Source organism: Equus przewalskii, chromosome 28 (genome assembly GCF_037783145.1).
Source record: "Equus przewalskii isolate Varuska chromosome 28, EquPr2, whole genome shotgun sequence".
In the NCBI taxonomy this organism is placed as follows: domain Eukaryota; kingdom Metazoa; phylum Chordata; class Mammalia; order Perissodactyla; family Equidae; genus Equus; species Equus przewalskii.
In genome coordinates, this window is record NC_091858.1 from 8,102,383 (window position 1) to 8,127,317 (window position 24,935).

A 24,935-nucleotide genomic window follows, 5' to 3' on the forward strand; every position below is an offset into this window, starting at 1 on the left:
TACCATATTATAAACTAATGTTACCTCAATAAAACATTAATAAAAAATAAAAATAAAAGCAATCATACATTTTTTAAAAAGCAGGTCTTTGACTCTCACTATTCATCTAGTGAAACTAGGTTTTTCTCTGTTCATTGCAATCTATTTCCTAAGACTCAGAAATAGGTCCACATGGGCTCTGATAGGTTATATATGGTCCTGCAATCAAATCTCCCCTCCAACACTTCTGTCATGTCATTAAACCAAAACAAATAAAATGTATCATTTAGACTTCTCCCTTGCCTTAGAATGAGTTACCCTCCCTGCCCCTCCTGAGGCTCTATCTTCACTCAAGAAGTTCTGCAGCAGGATTCCCCCACCAGCCGTATCTGAATACTAACCTGAATTTATGGGCCTGAGTTTACGCAGACTTCAACTCATTTGATTTTTACAAAACTATTAGAAATAGGAAGTATTGCTTCTGTTTTTTCAGATGCCAGCCCAAGATCATGGAACCAGCAACCCAAAAGCCAGGAATAGAGCCAGGAATTGACTCTATCTGAGCTCATGCTCTTGTCACTGTGTCACTAAGCCTCCCACAGGACTTGAGAAAGCCTCCATTCTCCTCTTCCCAACCACAATCCTCTCCTATGCACCAATCTGGTTCTGCTGAGCCTGCCTTCCCAGCTCTCCTTGTTTAAAAGCTTCTTGTAATTTTTTTCATGTTTCTTTCTGTAAATGAATTTACTGTAGTGTTTTTATCCTACCTCTATTACCCTTGTGACCTACTTGGGACAGTTCCAGAGTCTCTAATGTTCTCCTACAATCCTGTAACTGATGTCTGCTGTCTGGCTTATTATATATTAAAGACAAGCATTTTTCAAAGAAAAACACCACGCCACCATATTTCTGATGAAAGCTTATGGTGAATTAGGCACAAGCAAGCAAAGATGTTAGGTATCCTGACACAGACTAATAGAAGCTTGTGTGGTTATGTATCTTTTAGTGAATCATATATGCTGCACTATAGACACAGAGGGAAAACTGTGCAATTAATCTCCTAGTTTCTTTAATGGCCTGGTCCATAAAAATAGGTCAATCATGAAGAGAGCTTTGTGGAATGATAACCTGGAAATAAAAGTTCCATACAGACACTTAAACATAATTCTACATCCAGAGGGAAGAATGAAGCCCTTGACTCTGATTTAGCCTAAAGTTACTGCAGACATGTACAACTTACTGGGAAGATCCCCGTACGTTTTATATGTGCAGAAGCCATGCAAAAAATTATTAATTATCATGAGGGATGCATATAAGGAAGGGTTCCTGACATGCTGGTCTCTCAATATTTGAGCTTCAGTAATAGAAGAACCAGACAACTGTGAAAGGCAAGTTCAGTAGGCAGCTACCCCTTGTCTTCTATGCTCCACGTTGGGAAAGTGCCAGGTCTCTTAACTCCCTGGAAGAGGTGCTAACCTTGATCAATTTAACTACTGCTACCTTATATAACTGGAGGCATGGCAGAGACATCGTAAACTGTCCTGTCTCTTTGGGATTAGAAATCTGTATGAGGGCTAAGTGGCAGGGAAGTCTGGAATTTAGACCACTATCCGCACTCCTTTGTGATATCTTTTGTCCAATTTCTTGCCTTAACCTCAGATCACTAGGGAAATAATTTTAGCAGAAATGACTAACACAGGAGTTCCTCATTATCTTTTCCAAAGCATTTTTGGAAACATTAGTTGATTTAACCCTCATTATATTATGTCTTAATGTCTTCTCCAGTTGTCTTATCCTCTTCTTAAGCACAGGCCTTAAGCACACATTACCCAACTTTGCTCTACCTAAAAAGAAAAACACTCATCCCTTTGTATTCAATTTATCTTGTTCTCTTTCCCTGACATTCTTTTTGTTGGAGCTTTGCTAATATTTTTCTAAAGCCTCTAGATCTGAATTGTCAAATACAGTATCCACTAGCTACATGTTTCTGTTTAAATTTATTACAATTAAATATAATTAAAAATTCAGTCCTCAGACACTCCTGCCACATTTCAAGAGCTCAATATGTCTTAAAACAGCCACATGTCTGTTAATGGTTATTACAGAGGTTAGTGCAGATATAGAACATTTCCATCAACTCAGACAGTTCTGTTGAATAATGTTGCTCTATGGTGAAGGATCAGTTACTGTTGATGTGGTCGTTGTTTTGGTTTTTCCAATCTATCAAAAATTCCTTTTTATCACTACTCTTCAAGAATTTGTATTCAGGCTACAATGGGGTAAGAGTGACCATATTTATCATTTGGTTTTAATTAGAAACAGGAAAAAATAAATGAAATATATTTTGAGTTTTCAGGCAAAGATGCAAGAGAACTTGAAAAAGTGAAACGAGAGAAGTGATTCCTATGATTGACACAACTTATGCTGAGTGATAGTTTCTAAGTCTCAGAGTAGAGAAAGCTGAACACAGCCTAGAAGTCTCGCTTAAATCCTATTCTCAGAAAAAATATCTCTCAAAAATAAAGGTGAAATAAAGATTTTTTCAGACAAAAGCTGAGAAAATATATCTCCAGCAGACCTACACTTCAAGAAATGATACAGAAATTTCTTCAGGCAAAAGAAAAGTAATACCATTTATAAATTTGGACCTACTCAAAGGAATAGAGTACCAAAAATGTGGGTAAATATAAAAAAAAAGTTTCTCAAAAATTTTAATTTCTTTGAAAGGAAACAGACATCTTAAAAAAATATTATATCATGGGATTTATACATATGTATATTAAAACATAGGGCATATGGAAGATTATCATTTTAAAGTATTTAATTATACATGAAGTAGCATAACTTTATTTTAAAGTAGACTAAAAGTGATAAGTTAAAAATGTATATTGTAAACATTAGAGAAACCACTAAAAAAACGAGTTTATAGCAAATGAGACAGCAGTAGAGAAAGGAAATAATAAAGATAATAGCAGAAAACAATGAAACAGGAAACAGAAAAATAGTAATGAATATCAATTGAACCAAGTGCTCGTTCTTTGAAAAGGTTAGCAAAACTGAAAACACTAGCCAGACTAATCAAGAAAATAGGGATAACATAAATAATCAAAACAAGGAATGCAAGAGAGGCCATCACTAGAGATCCTAAAAATTTTAAAAATATAATAAAGGACTATTATGAATAACGTGATGAAAAAGTAGACATCGTTGATGATGTATGAAAATTTTGTAAAAGACACAAACTATCAAAACTCACTAAAGAAGAAATAGATGCATAGTCCTATACTTAATTTTAAAAATTAAAATCATAGACTGAAAACTTCCACAAAGAAAACTCCAGATCCAGATAGCTCCATTGGTGAATTTTATTTAACATTTAAGAGAGAAATAATACCAACTACACAAATATCTTCCAGAAGATAGAAGATGAACCCACCTCAAATGATTTTATGAGGCTAGCATTACCTCGATTCCAAAACCAGACAAAGATACTGCAATAAGAACCTACAAACCAATATCCTGCATGAGCATAGATGCAAAAATCCCTGACGTATTTTTACCAACTCAAATTCAGCAATATACGCATCATGACGGTTTGGGGCTCATCCCAGGAATGCAAAGGTGTTTTAACATTTGAAAATCAGTCAATTCAGCTCACTATGTTGACAATCAAAAAAGAACAATCATATGATAATTTCAAGAAAAAGCATTTGACAAAATTCAACACCTATTCACAATAATAATTCTCAGTAAACTGGGAATAGAAGGGAACTATCTCAATGTGATAAAGTACGTCTATCGTAAGCTACAGATGGCATCATAATTAATGGTGAAAGACTGAATGCTTTCTCTCTAGATTGAGAATGAAGCAAGGCCACCCCGTCTATGACTTCTATTCAACATTATCCTGGAGGTCTTAGACAGTGAGAAAAGAAACAGAAATAAACAGCATACAGATTAGAAAGGAAGAAATAAAATTTTATTTGTCAATGACATGACTGAGTATGTAGAATCCCAATGAATCTACCAAAAAGAGACTAGAAATGATGTGATTTTAGCAACTTTGTATGATACAAGGTCAATATTCAAAATGTATTGCAAACCCTATTCAGGGAGATAAGTGTATTGATCAGATATTTTGATGCTGCAGCAATGTCAAATTGTTATAACAGTTTCTACCACTTATTCTCAATTTTTGTACTTCTCTCCTTATGGATTGGTAACAAAACATTCACAGACTGCAGCCAATCTACAGACTACCACCCAAATGACACTCACTCTTTTGTTAATAAAGAGAATCCTCCATTTATTCAGTAAGTACTTAGGGTGTGTTGGGCACTGTGCTAAGCACAGGGTTCACCAAAATGAGTAAAGCTCAATTTCTAGGATAGGACCCCCAATATAATATGTGAGATGAGACAAGTATACACGTAATGAATATTTTCAGGAATATATTTACAGCCATAAGTGATGAGAAATTATTTGCACCTGAAGAATGGGGGACTGGAATGGAAACTTCGGGCTGAAGAGGAAAATCTTAATGGTTGAAAATACATTTGAATTTTTCAAAGAGAAGCAAACACATAGCAACCCCAACCCACCTACACAACGATGAGATTAATGGTGAGAACCTGGTGTCCTGTATAGGTTATTTTTTCAGGAAATGGATTTCTACAAATGCTTCTGGGATTTGGGGGAGGTAAAGAACTGACCTTAAACCTACCCCTTCTAACTTCCTCCAAATTCTCCAAACCACTTATAATTCTGATTCCCAAACAGGTATAATATTCATGGCTGAAGTCCCAAGAATAATGTTTATGTACAGACTGTGACCTCTGTATCATAAAACATAGCATGTTAGGAACGGAAGATCCTTAGAGACAAGATGATACCAAAATTTTGCAAATAGGGCAATGAGAGATAAAAGTTTTGCTTAGGCTATGTGGCTTTGCTGGAATCAGACTTTATGTCCAGCTCTGCCACTAAATCTAGCACTCTTTCCATTATGCCATAATGTCTCCCCAGGCAGAAAAGAAATGAAAAGCATCAACTATAGCTGCTGCTGCTGTACGTAATTAACAAACCCAATTGAGTGATCTGTGTAAAAGAGGGACAGCTTGAATCTAAACACAAAGACACGTCTGAACATGAATGAAGGGTTGGGACAAGTCCCCCAGGTATCTGTCTATAGGAGCAAAGAAGAAGCCTCCTGATAAAAATGTGACCAAAAGGAAGAGAAGATGGAGATATGGAGAAATCAATTCACACATATTATGCCATCATTGAAAGCAGTAGGTAAAGCTAAAAATACTAGATTATCACAAAAACAATCCAGTTCTTACTAATTATCACTCACATCCTAGGAAAAGTAAAAGTTACAAGATAAATTTCAAGAAAATATCAATGGGACATTGAGAACAGTATTGGCCCTGGCCATGGCATTGGCAAAGGTAACAAGAGCACTGGCTAAAACTAACAGTGATGTGGACAACATTCACAGCTGAATTGTTGGTTCTGTCAGCATCCGAGGTTGCCTATAGTTCTAACATAAATACTAAAACATAAGGAACTTACTCCCATATCCAACCTGCAAATGGATTCCAAAGCACATAAAATAAACCAAAAGAATAATCATGGAAATCTTCAGTAAGATGTAGTAGCATATCCTTGTCTTAAAAAATCTTCTGAATATAGGACAAATTTTAAAAAATAGACTTTCTATTATCTCAGAACTCTTTCCCCCATCTATTCTCTCCTTTTTGAAGACCCCTAGAATACTACATAGCCTTATTTTGGGTTCACATACAGAAACTGACAATTCATTTAAAAAAAGAAACAAAACTAAGGCATTTTTTTTTTTTTTTTAAGAACAGCGGTCCTCACACTTTGTGTGCATTGGAATCACCTGAAGAGGTTTTTAAAACAGGCTGCTGGACTCAAGCACACAGTTTCTGATTCAGTGTGTCTGGGGTAGGGCCTGAGAATTGGCATTTCTAACGAATTTTCTGGTGATGCTGATGCTGCTGGTCAGGATACGAAACTTGAAGAAGAACCACTGCTTTAGAGCTATCCCCACCCTCCGATCTCTTGATACAGCTTTCTACATTGTTAAACAGAATAACATGTGAACAGCCAGTATGTCTGCCTCCTTCCCCCTAGTCTAGGCAAGGCGTTGAATACAGTTCAGTAAATATCTGTTGTATATAAGTAAACGAATAGATGAATGAATGAATAAAGTATTTACATCTTGCTCGCATCAAAACACCATTTAGTGCCATCCTAAACACAATGAAATGAAACATTGCATGAACAAGAAAACCAAGCAAAATGATTCTATACCAGAACAAAGAAGGAGACTGTCCTAAACATAAATTTCCCTTTATGCCTTCCAAACCATAAAGAGCACATTTCTGGCACTACTCAAATGATCACATTTTCCCTATCTAGGCTTTAAAAGTTTAAGCAGTGAGCACTAGTCTTAGAGTATCTTTCTGTAAAATCAATCACATTATGTTAATAATTTTAAATCCAAATATTTATAAATCTTTAAAGCAATAACACCCTTCTTAAATAAGGTAAATTGCACACATGCATTTATCTCTTCTCCTTCCTGGAATCCATTAAGTTTTAAACCCACAAGGAGAAAGAGTTTAGGAGAGAGGTGACATGAGAAAAGAGAGGTTGATGATTTTCTAGAAGGTGTAAAATAGAGGCTGAGTGGTAACTGCCTTCACACAGCAGAGAAAGCTGGATGCTGAGTGACTGCAGAGAAAGAAAGCAACAAGCAGCAAGCAGTCTCACGCAGACAACACAGGGACAGCTAAGGAATTGGAGGCCCCCAATACCTCAGTTGGCCATGGTGGGAAGTGAAGTTAAAACAGGAGGATTAATTGAAGGTTGAATAATGTGAAGATTGACTTACAGACTTCTTTCTAATCCTATGCCATCAATTCATATTTAAGATCTCATAACATTTGAGGAGCACCCTTATTATGAAAGACAGAGACCAAGTCAAACAGGCAAAGGACACGCAGAGAAAGCAGAGCAAAGGGAAGAGAAGAATAACCTTTTTAAGATATATGTGATCTTTAGAGAGATAAGTGAGAATTTTGGATTGCCAAAACCAAAGAAAAAAAAAGTGTAGAGCCAGCCCTGGTTTGCTAGTCGTTAAACTTCAGTGCTCTCACCACTTTGGCAGTGCATGCTCATTTCCTGGTCATGGAACCACACCACTCGTCTGTCAGTTTCCATGCTGTGGAGGCAACTCACATAGAAGAACAAGAAGGACTTGCAACTAGGATATATAACCACACAATGGGCGTTGTGGAGGAATAAAAAAGGAAGCTTGGCAACACATGTTAGCTCAGGGTGAATTTTTCCCTGCAAAGAAACAAAAAGTGTAATAATAGTAATTTTTAAAAGTTCTTTCAAGGGTGACTTATTTTTGGATTAAATTATAAAGGAAATTTTTCTATTGTAGAGACAATGGTTTTGAAGCATGTAGTTATGGAGCAGCTGTCGGGCCAGAGTGCATGTCTGCCCCCATGCAGTGATGCCCTGTTGAAATGTCCCTACTTTCAGCCATGGGACGTCCCACCTGACCACACATTTTGATCTCAAGCATGCAAGGCTTCTAGATATGTCAAACCACGTGATTGATTTTGAGTTTAGGAAACATCATTATTGTATGTATATCTAGTGCTAGGCAGAGTTATCAAAAATACATGCTCATGGTAACATACAGAAGCATCTAAGATTCTACAGGCAAATAAGGACCATCATTATATGACAATAATATGCAAATGGATCATCTCTATTTCCAAAAAGAACAAAAAGTCCCCCAAAGATAGAAGGTCATATGATCATAAATAATGTAAAGAAGGAAATTTGCTGGGCTTGATCCCAGCCACACTCTAAGCAGCTCTAACCCTAAGCCCCTTCTTGAGTCATCAATTAAAACAGTGGCCTCCTAAGATTGCTCCAAGAAAAATTAGAGCCGAAGTACCTTTCAGCCATTTAGGTCCTGTAAGTGCTGAGCTCACTTCTACCTCTGGGTGCTGAATACCTGCTTCTCCTTTCCCTCCGTTCCAGGCCTTTGCCTCTGCAGGTCTGAATCCTACTCATCAACTGATGCTTGGTTCAAGCACCATTTTCTTGAAGAAATGTTCCTACAATTACTATCCAATGATTTCTCATTATCTTCAGGATAAAAATCCAGACTTCTTAATAAAGACATACTAGGCTTTTCATGGTCATGCCCCAGCTTTCCTGTTCAACTTAATTCTTCACCACTACTTTCCCCCACTCCTAGCTCTCTATCTTCCAGCCTGGAGTAACATCCTGCTTACTCTGGGCCTTTGCACACATTGCTCTTCTTCTCCTTAATTCCTCTCATCCTTCAAGTCCAACTCAAATCATCTGTACCACTCATCTGGCATGAATGGCCCACCTACACATTACCATGAGCTGTCTTTAGAAAAAAATCTCCAGCTATAACTATAAGTTACTATTCATCCACCCCTGGTAGTCTAGTGGTTAAGATTTGGTGCTCTCACTACCACGGCCCGAGTTCATTTCCAGTCAAGAAACCACATCACCCATCTGTTGGTTGTCAGACTGTAGTGGCTGTGTGTTGCTGCGTATGCCACCAGTATTTCACATACCAGCAGGGTCATCCGTCATGGACAGGTTTCAGCAGAGCTTCCAGACTAAGACGGACTAGGAAGAAGGACCTGACCACCCACTTCGGGAAAAATTAGCCATGAAAATTCTATGACTGGCAGCAGAGCATTGTATGATACAGCACCAAAGGTGCTAAAGGGTGCAAAAAAAGTGAGACAATGGTGCAAAACACCAGGAACAGTTCGACTCTGCTGTAGACAGGGTCACTAGTAGTCAGAATCGACTCGATGACACCAACAACGGAACTAATACTTACTGAGCATCTATGATGTAGCAGACACTGCAATAGTCGTTGTACTTATATCTTCTTTTAATCACTACAATACCACTGTGGAACATACTATTATACCCATTTTCCAGAAGAGAAGAGCAAGGCTTAGAGAGGTTTAGTAACTTGTACTGCCTTATACATTGAAAAACTAAATTTGAACTTAGGTTGATTTTACTCCAAAGCCCATCTACCATTTTATATTTAGCACCCTGAACTGTTCTTACAAATTAATCCATGATTATAAACCCCATATGGACAAGGACCATAAGGGGCATCTTAGCAGTATACTCCCATCATACAGCATAGTGCCTGACTTATAATAAGTACTCAATGCATGTTTGTTTAAAGAATGAATGACCTGTTTATCCAATGTTTTCTCCATAGTCTGTGTGCTCCTTGAGGATGAGAACAGTATATAGTTATCTTTACATTCTGAGATACCGACACAGTGTTTGTGATGAAAAGATAAATGAATATACTACATAATCTCTCTCTCTCTCTCTTTCTTTCATACACACACATACACACAGAGGTACTAGTTTTGATAGCTCATATAGGGCCTTGGACTCATATTCTGCTGGTTTTGGACAGGTATTATTACCAAAACAGATCTCAGACCTTTAAAAGTCAAGAGCTGTGTCTTCCAGCTTGGCATCTCTGCACTGATTAGCACAACACTCAGCATATACTTGATGCTTAAAAATGCTGCTTGTGTTGCTCCTCTGGCTGCTTCAAGAAGAAAAAGAGATGAATCTTTCCAGTGGATTGTACAAAAAGCTTCAGTATAATTTGCTCGAGTAACTCTGGTTTATCCCTTCAAGTGAAACACATGTTTGGCTGTGGAGATTTGAAAGCCATCCGACATGGACTGGCCTAAATGATACACTTGTACTGAGAGAAATTCTGCCAGGCTGTAAGCTCTGTGGTTTCCTGTGATGAGAGTCTTCGAGAAAAAGCCATACCTGTTCCTCAAAGCCAGTGGGGACCAGGATATGGGTGAGAGAAGACATCAACACTTTACGTCTGGAAATTAGAGGTTTTGGCATCCCTGGGAAAAAACGAGGTGGCCTTTTAGAGTCGGCAGGAGCTGCTGCCAAATGTCTCTCCCCTTGAAAGAAAAACTGTGTTCAAGTCTAGATAATTGCGACAGAGCTGTGCCAAGCCCAGAAATCCTTCTCAGCCAAGCAGCCCCACAGGGAGTTGAAATTTACATTTATAACCATTTACCTTTTAAAAAAAGTTAGTCTTCAGGACCAAGCTTTACACACATAACCTTGGGGCTAGATTTGATTTAGACCTCAGGGTGGACCTACCCATGTCAACCAAGGAAAGTCATGTACGAGAAAGACAGCTTTTTTCTTTCTCTTTAATTTAATAGAGGATGTTTGGAGGGGAAATATTGAAAGAATGGAACAGCTGAAATAGTAGCAGCAGGATTGCCTTTGTAGTGCTTGTAGCCTGTTTTTCTGGAACTTTGTAATCCCAGGCATGAGCAGGCTGTTTTTCATCTGATCTCCAGAGGACTCTTATAGACTCAAGAGAGACACGGTTCTCAAATCCATCTGATCCCCTCTGCCTATCTGAGAAGAATCAAAACACACAGAGGCCCAAGTATTTGGCCAAACAACAGAAGTAGCCAGGCAACAGACACTTTAAAAAAAACCTAGAAAAGACAAATTAAATCGCCTGTCTTTTCTTCTGATAAAGACACAGTCTTTATTGTCACTGAAAATATTCATTGATATTATTCATGTCTGATTAATTCAGAAAAGTCCCAGTTTTCTCTTTTCAATTCCATTGGTTTATGAATTCATGATCATCAACAAACTGTGTGTCAGTGCCTCACACTTTTATTTTCTTTTCTCCCTGGGAATATTAATGTCAATCCCTGTTAATTTCTCCACCTTCCCACAAAAAGGTGGCAGAAAAGCAAGAAGATTCACAATAGAGATATCTGATTGTCGTGTGAGTGGTGGAAGGGGTGGGCATTGGTAATTAGATAAGGTGGGAGCAGGGGGAGCACTCAGCTCTCAACATTGTCTTCCTATTGGGATTCACCAACAGTGGAAACAGAATTTAATTGCCTCCCCTCCTTCTTTAAGTGTGACAAGGGTAATATATTACTGCCAATTCTCATGAAAACGTTAAGAAACATCATTCCAGCTGTTAGAGTCAATGAGAAAAGCCATGAGTCTTGCCAAGTCCTTTTGCTACTTCACAGCATAAAACTGTCACTTTCTTAATTAGATGAGCGTGTTGCCACGCGACTCCAGCGTGCTCACTCTTCATCACTGATCTTTGTCAATTTTGGTAATAAAACAGCAATTTAATAATCCCCCCTCACACATTAGTAACTGTTTTATGATGGAATTTCAGTTTCCTGGTGCACTTGATTAATCAGTCTGGGGAGGTCTTAAATAGATATATTAGGAGTTTAATTAAAAGGCAGGCTGCAAAGAAACCAACTGAAAGGAAGACACAGTTCAAAGACAACAAGTTTAAGTGACTATGTGATAAAATTAAATATTCTAGGTAATCAGTTTATCATACGAGTCCTAGGCTAACAGCAGGCAAATAGACTCAAGGAGTGAGCACTATAAAAATCTCATGTTCTGTCTACACAATTCCACAAAGTGTTTTATTTATTGTCTACCACCCCCACCCCACCTCCCACCTGCCATAGCATCCTCCTCCTCCCACTGGAGTGACTCAGGTGACTCAGAGAGCTCCTTTGGAACTCTGTGTATGGTACCTGGTGATAATCCTCTTGCGTACTTGACAACAAGAACTGAACTATCTCTGTCTTTCAGGCAATGAAGAGATTCCATAGGAGATCTCAAAGTAGCCTGCTGCCTCTCCTGTGGAGTGAAATCTCAGATATAAAGAGGGTATACATTAGAAAATTCTAGGTATGAGCGAAACAGGAAAAAAATTGGCTCCCTCTCTGGACACACATGGCTGGTGAACAGCAGTGTAGTGAAATAGGAAGTGCATTAGTCCAAAGCCAAGAGAAGTGAGTTCTGGTTCTGGCTCTTCCACCAGCCACAACAAATATCCCTTTGAATTAACCAATTAATCAACTGAGTGATTTTGGGAATCTCTGTTTTCATCTCTGTCTCCTTCAATTTTCTCATTTATAAGACCTCTAACATCCTTGCCACCTCAAACACTCCTTGACTCTCAATGCTATCCTCTGCTCCCTCCTCTGACCCTTCCCCTGCCCAAGCAGTGTGGCTTTGACAGGTGCTTTAGGGCCCTGACAGGAGAAGGGATGAGGGTTACACTTTAACTAGGAAAATATATGGATCCGGGCTTACTAATAAAATTAACCAGGGAATCATCAAGCCAGTAACATCACATTCCTAAGCTAAATTATATATTGCCATAAGATCAAAACTCTAAAAAACAGGAAAAAAAAAAAGAGAAGATGAGTCTGTGAAAAGAGTATTATAAGAACTAGCTTAAAAGAAAAGGTCACATAATTCAAGCAGCTATAAAGAAATAATCAGAGAATCTTTTTAGTCATTGGAGTAGATGAAATCTAGGGTCCATATTAGCAGCTAAATTCTGTGAGCCTTTGAATAGGAAATGGGTAATTTTGGCTGATCTTACCCAAACAATGACCAAGAAGGACGCATCCCACAGTTTGCTTGAGAGGAAGTGCATTTATCCAGGCATTGGTGCATTTCCATGGTACTGGTCACTAAAATGCTTGTCTTTTCTCTTCATCCTTACACTCTACTCCCTGTGAGGTCCTGCATTGCAATTAATTCCAGCTCATAAGTATCCTTGTTACATATAATTTTAAAAAAACCTCAGGTGTACAGAATTGGATTGATTATAATCCTCAGTTCATGATAACCTATCATTAGTGATCATATATGACATTATTTATTTAGTTTATCACTTTTAATAATACAATAAACACTCAAGAATGCACCAAGCAACCCAATAATTAGAACTCTGGCAATAACTTTTACCTATTTATATGATCCTCCCAATCCTGTCCTCCTGCCTGCTCTTCCACTCCAAAATAAATACAATCCCAAATGTTATACTAATTATTTCTTTTAATATTTAGCTGTTTTAGGAATATATATATGTATTCTTAAATAATACGTTGTTTAGTTTTATTTGAGTGTTGTAAACAAATGTTATGCTGTTTGTAATTTCCTGGGATTTGATCTTTTTTCATTTCCATTAAATTATTAAGATTTATTCATATCATAGTGAATACATGAGGATGATTCAGTTCACTGCTCTGTAATATTCCATTGGTTTAATATACCATAATTTAATTATTCATTCTTTTACAGTTGTTTCCAGGTTTTTACTACTATGATCAGAGATTATCTGAACACTTTTGTTCACATCTTCTGGTGGTACTGTGCAATTATTTTTATTGGACATATGCCAAGAAGTTGAATTGCTGGGTTGTAAGATACATAACTATTCACATTTCCAAGATAACACTTATTTTCCAAAGAGTTATACCAGTTTACATTCCTACAAACAATTGATAGGAAATTTATTGACCTGCATCCTCTTTAATATTTTTTGTCTTTAGACATCTAAAATTTTTATCAGTGGAATGAGGAAAACGTATTATGGCACTGTGTTTTATTTTGCATTTCCTTCATCACTGATCAAGTTGAATATCTTTAAATATGGTTATTGAATTTCTTTTCTTCTATGAAATGAAAATTTTCCTACTTTAATATTTTGTTATAGAAGTTCTTTATCCACTAAAGAGATAGTGACTACCCTTTGTCAACTGTATGTGTGGCACATATATTCTTTCCTATTTATAGCTTGGGTTTTTTTGTGTGTGTTTTTACTTTCTTTAAACTATCTTTTCATTATCAGAAGTTTTCATTTTTATATCCACAAATTTATCTATCTTTTCTTATATGGTTAGTAGTTTTGACATCTCATTGAAGAAAAAGTGTCTTACCTCTACATCACTGAAAGTTTTACTTTTGATACTTGAGTCTTCAGTGCATCTGAAGTTGTTTTATATAGTATAAAATAGATACCCAATTTCCTTGCCAGTGGAGTAAGACTAAAAAAATAAGTAAAGACTGAAAAGGAAGAAATAAAATTGTTATTATTTGCAGATGATATGATTGTTCACATAGACAAGCCTAAAGAATCAACAGATAATTATTATAAATATATATTATAAAATATAATATATAAAAATTTTATAATTGTTATAATAGGAGAATTGAGCAATTATTAAAAAGGCAAAATATAAAATTCTGTTGTATTTCTATACATCTGTACAAAAACAAAAAAATTTAAAATTTTAAATAAAGATATTAACAAAGCAAGTAGCATTGTAAAATATTTAGAAATAAATCCAACTTAAGATGTATAAGCCCTAGGAGTAAAAAATTATAAAATTCCACTGAAAAACATTCAAGAAGGCCTAAATAATTGGAAAGAAGATCAAGTTTGTGACAAAAACATATCACGGATAGATCAATACACCCCAATTCGATCTATAGACTCAACGCAATTCTGGTTAAAGTCCTAACCAGACTTTGAATGAGACCAAATCTTAAACTTCTATTGAAGTATAAAAAGGCAACAGTAATTAAGATATGTCTAAAGACAATTAAGAGAGAAGACATGTCTTGTCAGGACATGTCTTATCAAGATTTATGATGAAACCACAGTAAATGCAGAAACAGACAAATTGACAAATGGTATAGAGTAGAATAGAGAGCTCATAAAAAGACCAACACACATATGGGATTTTGAAAGATGACATAGGTATCATAGCAGATCAATGTGGAAAAAAGAATTATTATAAAAATGGAACTGGAAAAATTGTTCCTCACAATCTCTGTAGGTAGAAAGTGGTTTAATGTCATTTCTATAATCAATTGGTATTTATGAAAGTGGTATTGCAAAGCTCTTAGGCTTGTCTCCATTAATAACAAGCTCCTGTGTGTCTTTCTTTTTGAGAAGAGTCTGAATGTCATGAGGGGGCTGGATTAAGATCTCTAAGGGACCAGCTTGGGTAACAACAGGGAGTCCCTGTTTCTCCTTAAAGAAGGATGAGGCTGGTTAACTGAAAGCTTTCGGATTGGTGAGTAGGAGGTGAAACTGAGATCAAAGTTGAACTCCCTGAGGCAAAAAGGAGAAACTCAGGGCTAACTGTAGCAGTCATCTCTCTAGGCCCTTCCCGCCATAGCATTCACTCTCTCCTCTCCAAAAAAAAAAAAATATGGTTTTAAAGGATTCAAAACTATTAGCTTACTAGAAGCACTCATACATTTTGGTCTGCTTTTGCTCCACAGTGGTTAATAAAGACACGACTCATTTGCTTGAGACCACATTTCAGTGCATTTCCAAGATAACCATTCATCAATGACACACGTATCTCTCTCTTCACCTCTGAACCTTAACTTCCTGTAGTCTTAATATCTGAGAGCCTGAACACATTAATTCATTTCATCCCATGATTGTTCTCTTGTAGAAATGTGCACATTGTCTATAAGAGGATTCATGTAGACATTCCTTCACCTGCTCCATGGATATTTATTAAAGTGTCACTTCAAGGCTTCCTGGACAGTACTCAGTAATAAGTGCTGAAAAGCTTTTCTCTCACCACATGACCTGAGTTCTTTTGATTCACTGCACCTGTTCTCTACTTCCCAGTACATTACTTATCTTCTCTGCTCTTGGCTTAATACTTTATTTCTTGTCTGTTGATTCAAATCTTCCTCTTGAATATGAGGCTGATATAACTGCTCAGATACTTGATTCTTTGTGTCAGCTGTAATTGTATAATTGTAATTTCTCTTTGTTCCCATCCTATTTTTCAGGACAATTTTGATCCCATTCCCCAGAAGCAGGGCCAAAGCATCCTATCCTAGCACTAATTCAAGTGGCTGGCTTTCCTAACAGGCTGGTACCTTCCTCTGATGGAAGGAATAAATCACATAGCACAATTATAAGCCTTTCCAGAAAAAGGTACAGGTTTGGGGAAACAAAGCATACACTTTAAATAATTAGAGAGTAATCCCAGGTTAGCATATGACTTCATACCACATCTCTGCCTATTCAAATAACTCCATGTTTCAACTACTTGGCTGAATTCCACCTCTTATGGGAAGTCATCTTATTGTCTATTTCGCAAATTGGAATAGAGCTTTTTCTGCTGAGGAAATATGGAAAAATATTCCAAAATCACACAGGAACTTAGAATGCATTTGTTATTTGGAACACTTTTTCCCATGCTGGAATCCCTATAGTCATTAATCCTGTTTCAATCATTTGCACAGATCCATTAAAGACAACTAACAAAAGGTGGTAGAATATATGGCTTATTCCTCCTATTAACTCCTGGGGAACAGCTCCCTCACCCTCTTAAGTCCTCTCTGTATCAGTCAGGGTCCTGGAGGAAGCAGATGGCACATTCAAACTGGGATAACTTGAGGAAATGTAGTAAAAGGGATATTTACAACCCCTAAGGGATAGTGCAGTATTCAGAGACTAGTAATTATAGAGTTGATTCCTTGACTAGTCCTAAAAAGCAAGAAGAGAAAGTGGTCACCCTAAGTCAGAAGCAGAAAAAGCTTTATGGAGCCTGTTGACTGATCTTTGTTCAAGGGGAGCATCTAGAAGTAGTGTCCTTGTAAGGAGAGTACTAGGGGAATTAGCACCCTGGCCACATATGCCTCACCTCCTCCCGTCCAGGCTCCTGGCCATGCTCCTCACTGAAAAACCAAATCAAACCAAAGGCAAGTGCAAAGGCAGAAGAGAGCCCATTGTTGCAACTTCTCCAGATAGCCTCCCAAGGCGCAAATCAAAGTGGAGGGTAGAGAATGGATCATAGGGAAAGAAGGAAGGCACAGCACATTCTCCCAGCCTCAGGTTATTTATGTACAACATGGACCCAACCAAAACAGAATTACATTAGGTATAAATAACAGAAAGACATCTGAAAAATTCCCAGATATTTTGAAAATGAATAGACTGTTGGTCAATGGAGGAATCAATAGGGAAATAAGAAAGCATTTTTCCCTCAGTGAAAATGAAAGCACAACATGTCAAAATCTGAAGGATGCATATAAATAGTACTCAGAGGGAACGTACAGCTTGACAACTATGTTAGAAAAGAAGAAAGGCTTCAACCTGATGACCTCAGCTTCCACGGTAAAAACTTTGAAAAGGAGCAAATTAAACCTAAGAAAAGAGAAAAAAGAAAATAATAAAGGTCTGAGCAGAAGCCAATGTAATAGAAAACAGCAAAACATTAGTGAAAAACAATGAAACTGAAAGTTGGTTATTTGAGAAGATCAATAAAAATGATAAACCTCTGGAGAGACTGATCAAGAAAAAGAGAAAAGATACAAGTTGTCAATATCAGAAAGGAGAAAAGTGACATTACTACAGATTCTTCAGATATTCTAAGGATACTAAGGAAATATTATGAAAAAACAATATGCCAATAAATTTGACAACTTAAATGAAATAGCAAATGCCTGGAAAGACACAAACTAGAAAAGCTGGCTTAAGAGGGAACAGATAACTTGAGTAGCTCTACATCTATCAAATAAATGGAAATTCTACCTAAAAATCTTCTCACAAAGAAAACTCCAAACCCATATGGCCTCACTGGGGAATCCTATCAAACATTTAAGAAAGAAATAATACCAATTCTACATAAAAACTTGCAGAAAACAATTAAAAGGAAAAATAATTTCTAATTCATTCTATGAAGCCATTCCCCTCTCACTTCAAAACCAGACAAAAGTATTACAAGAAAAAACAAAACTGCCTAGCAATATCTTTCATAAACATACGTGCAAAAATACTTAAAATTTTAGCAAATCAGGTTCAATGATACATTAAAAAGATAATATGTTATGTCCAAATGGGGCTTATTTCAGGAATGCAAAGTTGCTTTAACATTTGAAAATCAATCAAGGTATTCACCATATTAAAGTTTAAAGGACAGAACCATATAATTATTGCAATAGACGGGTGAAAAGCACTTAATAAAATCAAGCACCCTTTTAAGATAAAATTTCTCAGCAAACTAGTTATAGAAGAGAACTTCCTCAACCTGAAAAAGGCCACCTGCAAAAAAACACCTAGCCAGCCCTGGTGGTGTAGTGGCTAAGATTCAGCACTCTCACTCATGACACCAGGGTTTGTTTCCTGGTCAGGGAACCACACCACCCAACTGTCAGTTGTCACACTGTGATGGCTTCGTTTGCTGTCATGATGAAAGCTATGCCAGTATTTCAAATGCCAGCAGGGTCATCCACAGTGGACAGGTTTCAGTGTAATTTCCAGACTAAGACAGACTACGAAGAAGGACTTGGCCACACACTTGAAAAAAATTGGCCAAGAAAACCCTATGAATACTAGCGGAGGGTGCTGGGAGATAAGAGGATGGTGCAAAGACAGGGCAGGGTTCTGCTCTGCTGTACACAGAGTCCCTAGGAGTTGGAATTGACTCGAAGGCACTAACAATAAACAAAAACCCTACAAGCAGCACATGCTTAGTAGTGAAATAGAGCTTAGTTCTTTCCCTCTAAATTCAAGAACAAGCAAGTTCTTCGATAAACCTCGGATAACCTGTGGTTATCATGTAAACCACCTGACCATGGAGGAAGCACTCAAATGTTCCATTAAGGTTTAAAATAGGATACATCTCCTTTGCTTATAAACATGTCAGGTTCAAAATCCCTTTTAGTCTTACGAAACTGTATTCTCTACTCATGTTTTCTGAAATTTCTGTTAAAACTCTTGCTCATCAATTTTAACATGTCCTGGGTTTAGTCTCCTGTCCTATCTCCCTTACTATCTTTCTGTATCCACATAGACAGGAACTCCATAGACCCCGCTTAACCTTTCAGGTCCTGCCAGTTTCTCTGCTTGTATTTATAGAAAAAAAAAGCTCCCAACTAGTTGTCTGTAGTCACTGTCAATATTTTTCTCTCCACTCATTTTCTTTGTCATACTCCACTCAAAACTTTATGCCAGAACTTAATTAAAACTCCTCTCGGAAGGTCTCTAGCAACCTCTGTTTGGCCAATGCCATGTTAATTCTCAGGCTCTATCATACTTCACGTGTGGGAAGCATTTGACACATCTGCTTGTTCCCAACCTTTCTTTTTTTTTCTAAGAGAGCCTGTTTTGCTGATTTTCCTCCTACCACCCTTGCTGCTCCTTCCCTGTCACCTTGGCTGGCTCCTCCTCCTCTTCCTGACCACCTCATGTTGCAACACTCAAGGGTGTTAGTCTCTTTCGTCTTCTCTAAGCATACTCACTCCCTATATGGTTTTATCCAGTCCTGTGGCTCAAATACCATCTATATCACCAGCCCCGGCCTTACTCCACAGCTCTGGATGCAAACGTCTAGCTTCCTCCTTAATATCTCCACTGTGATGTCTAATAGGAATCTTGAATTTAACATGCCACATGTCTAAAACAAGTCTTTTTATTTTCATCCCCTCCATCCTATCCCACCTGATTTTCCCCTAGTCTTTCCCACCTCATTAAGTGGCAATATCATTCACCTAGTAAGTCATGCCCAAAACCTAGAAATCACCCATGATACTTCTTTTTGCTTCGTACTCACCTGTAACAAACCAGCAGGTCCTACTGGTTCCACCTTCACAATATATTCTGAATCTTACCATGTCACACTGCTCTGCTGCTACAGCTCTCGTTGTAGCCAACAGTACATCTCTGCTAGACAGCTCTCACTTCTTTCACTCCTGTTCCTTTAAAATCAATTCTTCTGTTAGCAGGTGAAGGGATATAACTCCAGCTCAAACCTAACGATATTCAGAACAAAATACACACATTTGACCATTGTCCACAGTGTGATCCACAGGGCTCTACATGAGCCAGCTGTTCCCAACTCTTTTACCTTGTCTGTTGCCTCTTTCACTTCTCTCACTCTGTTCTAGTTACAGTAGTCTTTTCTCTGTTCATTGAATATACTAAGCTTATTCCTGCCATTGATGCTTTGAATCTGTGCCTTCCTCTGCCTGGAATACTTTTCCCCCAGACACCTGCATGGCTTATTCCTGCAGCTCAGCCACATCTCTGTTCAAATGTCACTTTCTCTGTGAGGCTTTCCCTAACCACACTGTTTAAAAGAGCTCCTCTTTCTCCTATTGTCACTTTCTATTTCCATATCCTGCCTTATTTTACCTTAAAGCACATAAAGCACATTAAGTTATGTATTTATTTGCTTACGTGTTTATGATCTGTCTCCCTAATTAGAAATATAAGCTCCAGAGGGGCAAGTTCTTTTCCTGTCCTGTTCATCCCTATATACCCTCCTAGAATAATGTCTGACTCATACTAAACACACAATACCCATCTGTTCTAAGAAAGAAAGACTGAGAAAAATATTGTGTCAGATCAATAGATTCCATTAAAACCTGACCCTACTTTGAGATTTATTCTCTTTTTTACACATCCTTTTGTTAATTCCATTCTATAAGATAAAGAAGAAACGTAAGTAATTTCAGTAAAACAAAAGAAATTCAAGGCAAGTTTAGATTTAAATATTAAAAGCATCAATCATAATAATGCCCTATGTTTCAATAATACTTAATGGTTTTCTTGGTGCTTTCTTATATACTATCCCATTTAATCCTTATAACAATCCTGTATTAGTTTCTCCTTTTTGTGTATGAGAAAATGAAAACTCAATAGAGCTGAGGGACTTGAAGAAATTCATGCTGCTAAGAAATGACAGAGACAAGATTAGAAGCTATGTTTATCAGACTTCTCATCAAGGATTTGTTCACTACATCGCACGCCCAAAGCTAACCTGAATCCTTTTGCTCTGACTGTGCCAGGTCCAACGGCAAAGAAACAAATTTTAAAATGACATTCCCTGGTTCACGTTATGAAAACTCATATTTTCTTTAAAAGCAAAACTCTAATTTGAAAAAGACTTTTTGTGATTCTGGTTCTCTGAGAACGAACTGGAGGGGAGCTTGGCTCTTTGAATACAGTCAAAAGTATTGGGGCAGGGGCTGTTACATGGATATCAGGCAGAGAAGACCTGCTGGGAGGGGGCTTGGACCCTATCTGGTACGAAGAAGAGAAAGTGGGTCAAGAGTCAAGTGAATTAATACAGATGGACAGCTGTGAACGCACAGCTTATGGGCCATATACAGGCTGAATATTTTAGTTTGGGGTTTTATTTTGTTTTGTTTTAATGTGGTGGAAATAGTCTGTTTTTTATTTTCAGTTGTATACATTTCACACACAAAGGACTTCGCATAAAAGTCTGAGTTTCTCAGCTTCCCTTTAAAAATTTGAAGATAGAAAGACAGTTAATTTACCATGTAGCATCATGACAAATGGTAACACAGAGTAGCAGCTTCCTCTTCACATGGGGCATCTTCTTTCTATTGGGCACACTCTCCATTATTTGTTCATAAATTCCACCTTTTGTCTTTACTCACTTACATTGTTTACTTGGCCTCTGTAGATATTTGACTTTATGGCCTCTGATTTAGGGATTCTTAGCTATATGATGCAAGCATGAGGAACCAGATAGTCATCAATGATATGAGGTCATATGAATGGGCTGTAGGAACTTGTATTCCCTGACTAAGTATCTTTTGTTTGGGGAGAAAAAACAAGCCTGGTTGAAAAGAGTCCACTCATAATAAATACCTTAAGGAGCAGTTCACCCAGTAGGATTGACTCCCCACTGTAATCTGTTGCCTTGATATCTCAGCTGAGGGCATTTATTATGAATTGCTTCCCCCTAAATGTCTTCCCCAATAGCCTCTCATAAAGTCTTGGAGGAAGACCTTCAGACGTAAAATATAATATCTTATTTATGAAAGGTGGAACACACTACCCAAAATACAGATCAATCATATCTGCTGGTAGCATATAGATCAGAGCCATAAGGAAATGGGGAACAAGACAGGGGAAATGGGAGATCATTAGGTATTTTTAGCAAAGACGGTACGAGATAGAGTCATCTTGTGAAATTCCCTGTGCTACTTAGGACCACACCTGGGCATGGGTGTTGTGAAGGGAGAGGAATGGTGTGTGCAGTAGGAGGGGATTTCTACTCTGCTCCTCATGAGAGAAAAGTATGGGAAGAGCCTCTTACTCCTCCTTCCCCAAAGAGGAGGAGTCACTTATGTTACTTGTGCATTTGGAAGAAGACGTGGAACAGGCACAACTGAGCATCTTCATGCTCAGCTTCTTTCTGCAGAGGAAATGCATTTGGTAGGTTCTCCACCATGTGATAAGTTTACAAGTTCAGACTTTGCCTTCAAAAGGCAAAGCCTTTTAGGCTGGGGGAAGAAGTTCAATTCAGGGGTAAGTAATAGGCTGTCCTTTATGACTACACATCTGCAGCTATTGTCTCCGATCAGCAATATTATCATTTTTATCCCCATTTGTTTGTTGATTATGTCTCAATACCTTATAAACATGGGAGGGGATAAAAAAGGATATTCATGAGAACCACAGAACCCTAATAAAGCTGAGAAAGAAGTGAACAAATTGAGAAGTACTTATCTTTCTTTGCCTTGTGTTTAGCGTTTCTCTCATGTAACTTGGAGGTTTTCAAACACATGAGTTCTTGGATGAAGTGACATTTAATGTTCCTTTAAACCCTGAGGATCTATAATTTTGTAATTAGATGTACTATTGGTAATTGATATGTTTTCCAGCTCTACAATGCACAGTGAGAAGAGATCGTATCTATGACCATATTAACCCATAAAGAGAAGCAAACAACTAATTGTTATAGACGTACAGAATCTATAAGCTTGGAGGGAGCATGTAAAACCATATAGTTCCCAACCTGTTGTCAGCGTGCTTTTTCTAATTCCAACTAGTCAGCCCTCTACTTATGCTTGAACATATTCTATGATTGGAAATGTAAGACCATTCGTTTTGAATGACTAACTCTCAAATTACAAGCTACAGAAATATAGATCTTTAGCACCATGTCAGGCAAAACATTCACATAACAGAAATGTATTGAGCACCCATAATGTGCCAAACACTGTGCAATATTTTGACAGAATAAGAGCAAAGTCTTTGAAGTCAAGGATTTCACAATCTGTTTAAGAAACACATGTAGAAATATATTTCATTTTTGTAGAAAATGATTTATGTTTATTTCATTAAGTAGAAATATGCAGGTGCTGTGAAAACACAGAAGGGAATGACTAAGGCTGACTGAGAGTATAAATGGAATTTCTGAAGTGGGGTTTTCACGTCTGCTATGCACCTTGGGGTATTTTTTAGAAACAGTTTCTTAACTTTTTTTAAAAGCCTTTTTATAATTGAAGTTTCTTTTTCCATTTTCCATTAATAATTATAATAAATAATCACAATCATTTATTAGGAAAGAGTCTAAAAGTTATTAGATACTGCACTTATTCTCAACTATCTCTTTATATTTGTGATACTAAGGCTTTATTTGGATTTCCATTAATGTAAAGAAATTGTAAGCCTCATTGAAACATTATGACTAATCACTAAGTTAATGAACTAACAGGTCTCCAATGACCTTAACACAGCACTCCACTTCAGCAGCCCAGTCCAGGGTCACAACCAGAAAGAGTAATCATTATAACTCGTACACCTTTGAAATCTTAAATTTGAATACCTACTCTAGTATTATCTCAACCCTTTCGATTCTTGCTTCTTCACCCACATTATAACAGATCTTGGCCTCAGAGGTGCTAGAGTCTCAGATTTCAATCAGTCTTTTGGTTTCACTTCCTTCCTCGCCTGGTCAAATCACAAAGACCCATCATTTCAGTCACAACTTCTCATCCTTTTCCCCTTTCACAATATCCTCCTGGAAAACGATAGGCCTGGTCATTCTAGCCTCTCAACTTCTCTGTTCCTACACTAAGGTTGCAGAATGATACTTAAGATAATTCCGCTGTATCTAGATAGATGGGAATAAGTATTGATGCCTCAATTGTCAGTCTCAACCCCAGAAAATCTTTATTTTTTCCTTGTTAGAAAATCTTTACTTTTTATGTCAGTGTTCTGTCTTCTAATACCTTCAATAGTTATTCTATTTTAGATAAAAAATAATTTTATTAAATAAAATCTAGGATATAAAATACTATAAAGAAAATAAATAAATGCCATATATAGTCTTTTTCTTCAAAGACCGCCATTTTTAACAGGTTGATGCATTCTTTTAGGTCTTTTCCCCTCAACAAATGGGATAGTTTGATGTTATTGTATTTATGTAATATATATTCTTTTGTATCCTAATTTTCCAAAGAATGCTGCATCATAAGCAATTTTCCTCATTATTATACTATTTATCACTTAAAATGGCTACACAATGCAGAGAAGCTGTACCATGGTTTTTCTATCAAATTTCTTGAAAAGATAGATGTTACTTACTACATTTACTTACTCATATACCATTCACTGTGTAAGGTAGAGTGATAGGGCTAATGCTTGTTATTTCATGAAAAGTACTCCAACAAAGTTGATCAAGGATCTCGTATCAGTTAGGATTAAGGTCAACAACAAATAGCATTAAAACATAAAACAAAAAGGCATAAATGATGTAGACATTTGTTTCTTATTCAAGATAAAGTCTTAATCTGGGAAGTCCAGGGACAGCATGGCAGAGCTGCTCCATGAGGTCTATGAGAACACAGACTACCTGGATGTACAGCTTTGCTAGCTTGACTCTCATTCATAGGACCTTACTATAGTCTAAGACGGTTGCTTCGTCTCCAGAAGTCAGGTCTTCAATTCAAACAGAGGAAAGAAGCGTGAAACAAAGGAGAAAACAAAAGGGCTTGATCAGCTACTTTTTAAGGAAAAATCTTGGAAATTTTGATAAGACAATTATTCTTACACTTCCTTGGCAAGAAATAGTCATTTGACCATAGTTAACAGCAAAAGAGGATGAAGAATGTAATGTTAATTCTAGGTAGCCATTTTATCATCATAAAGAATGGGAGAATAAGTATTAGAGGATAATGAGCAGTCTGTG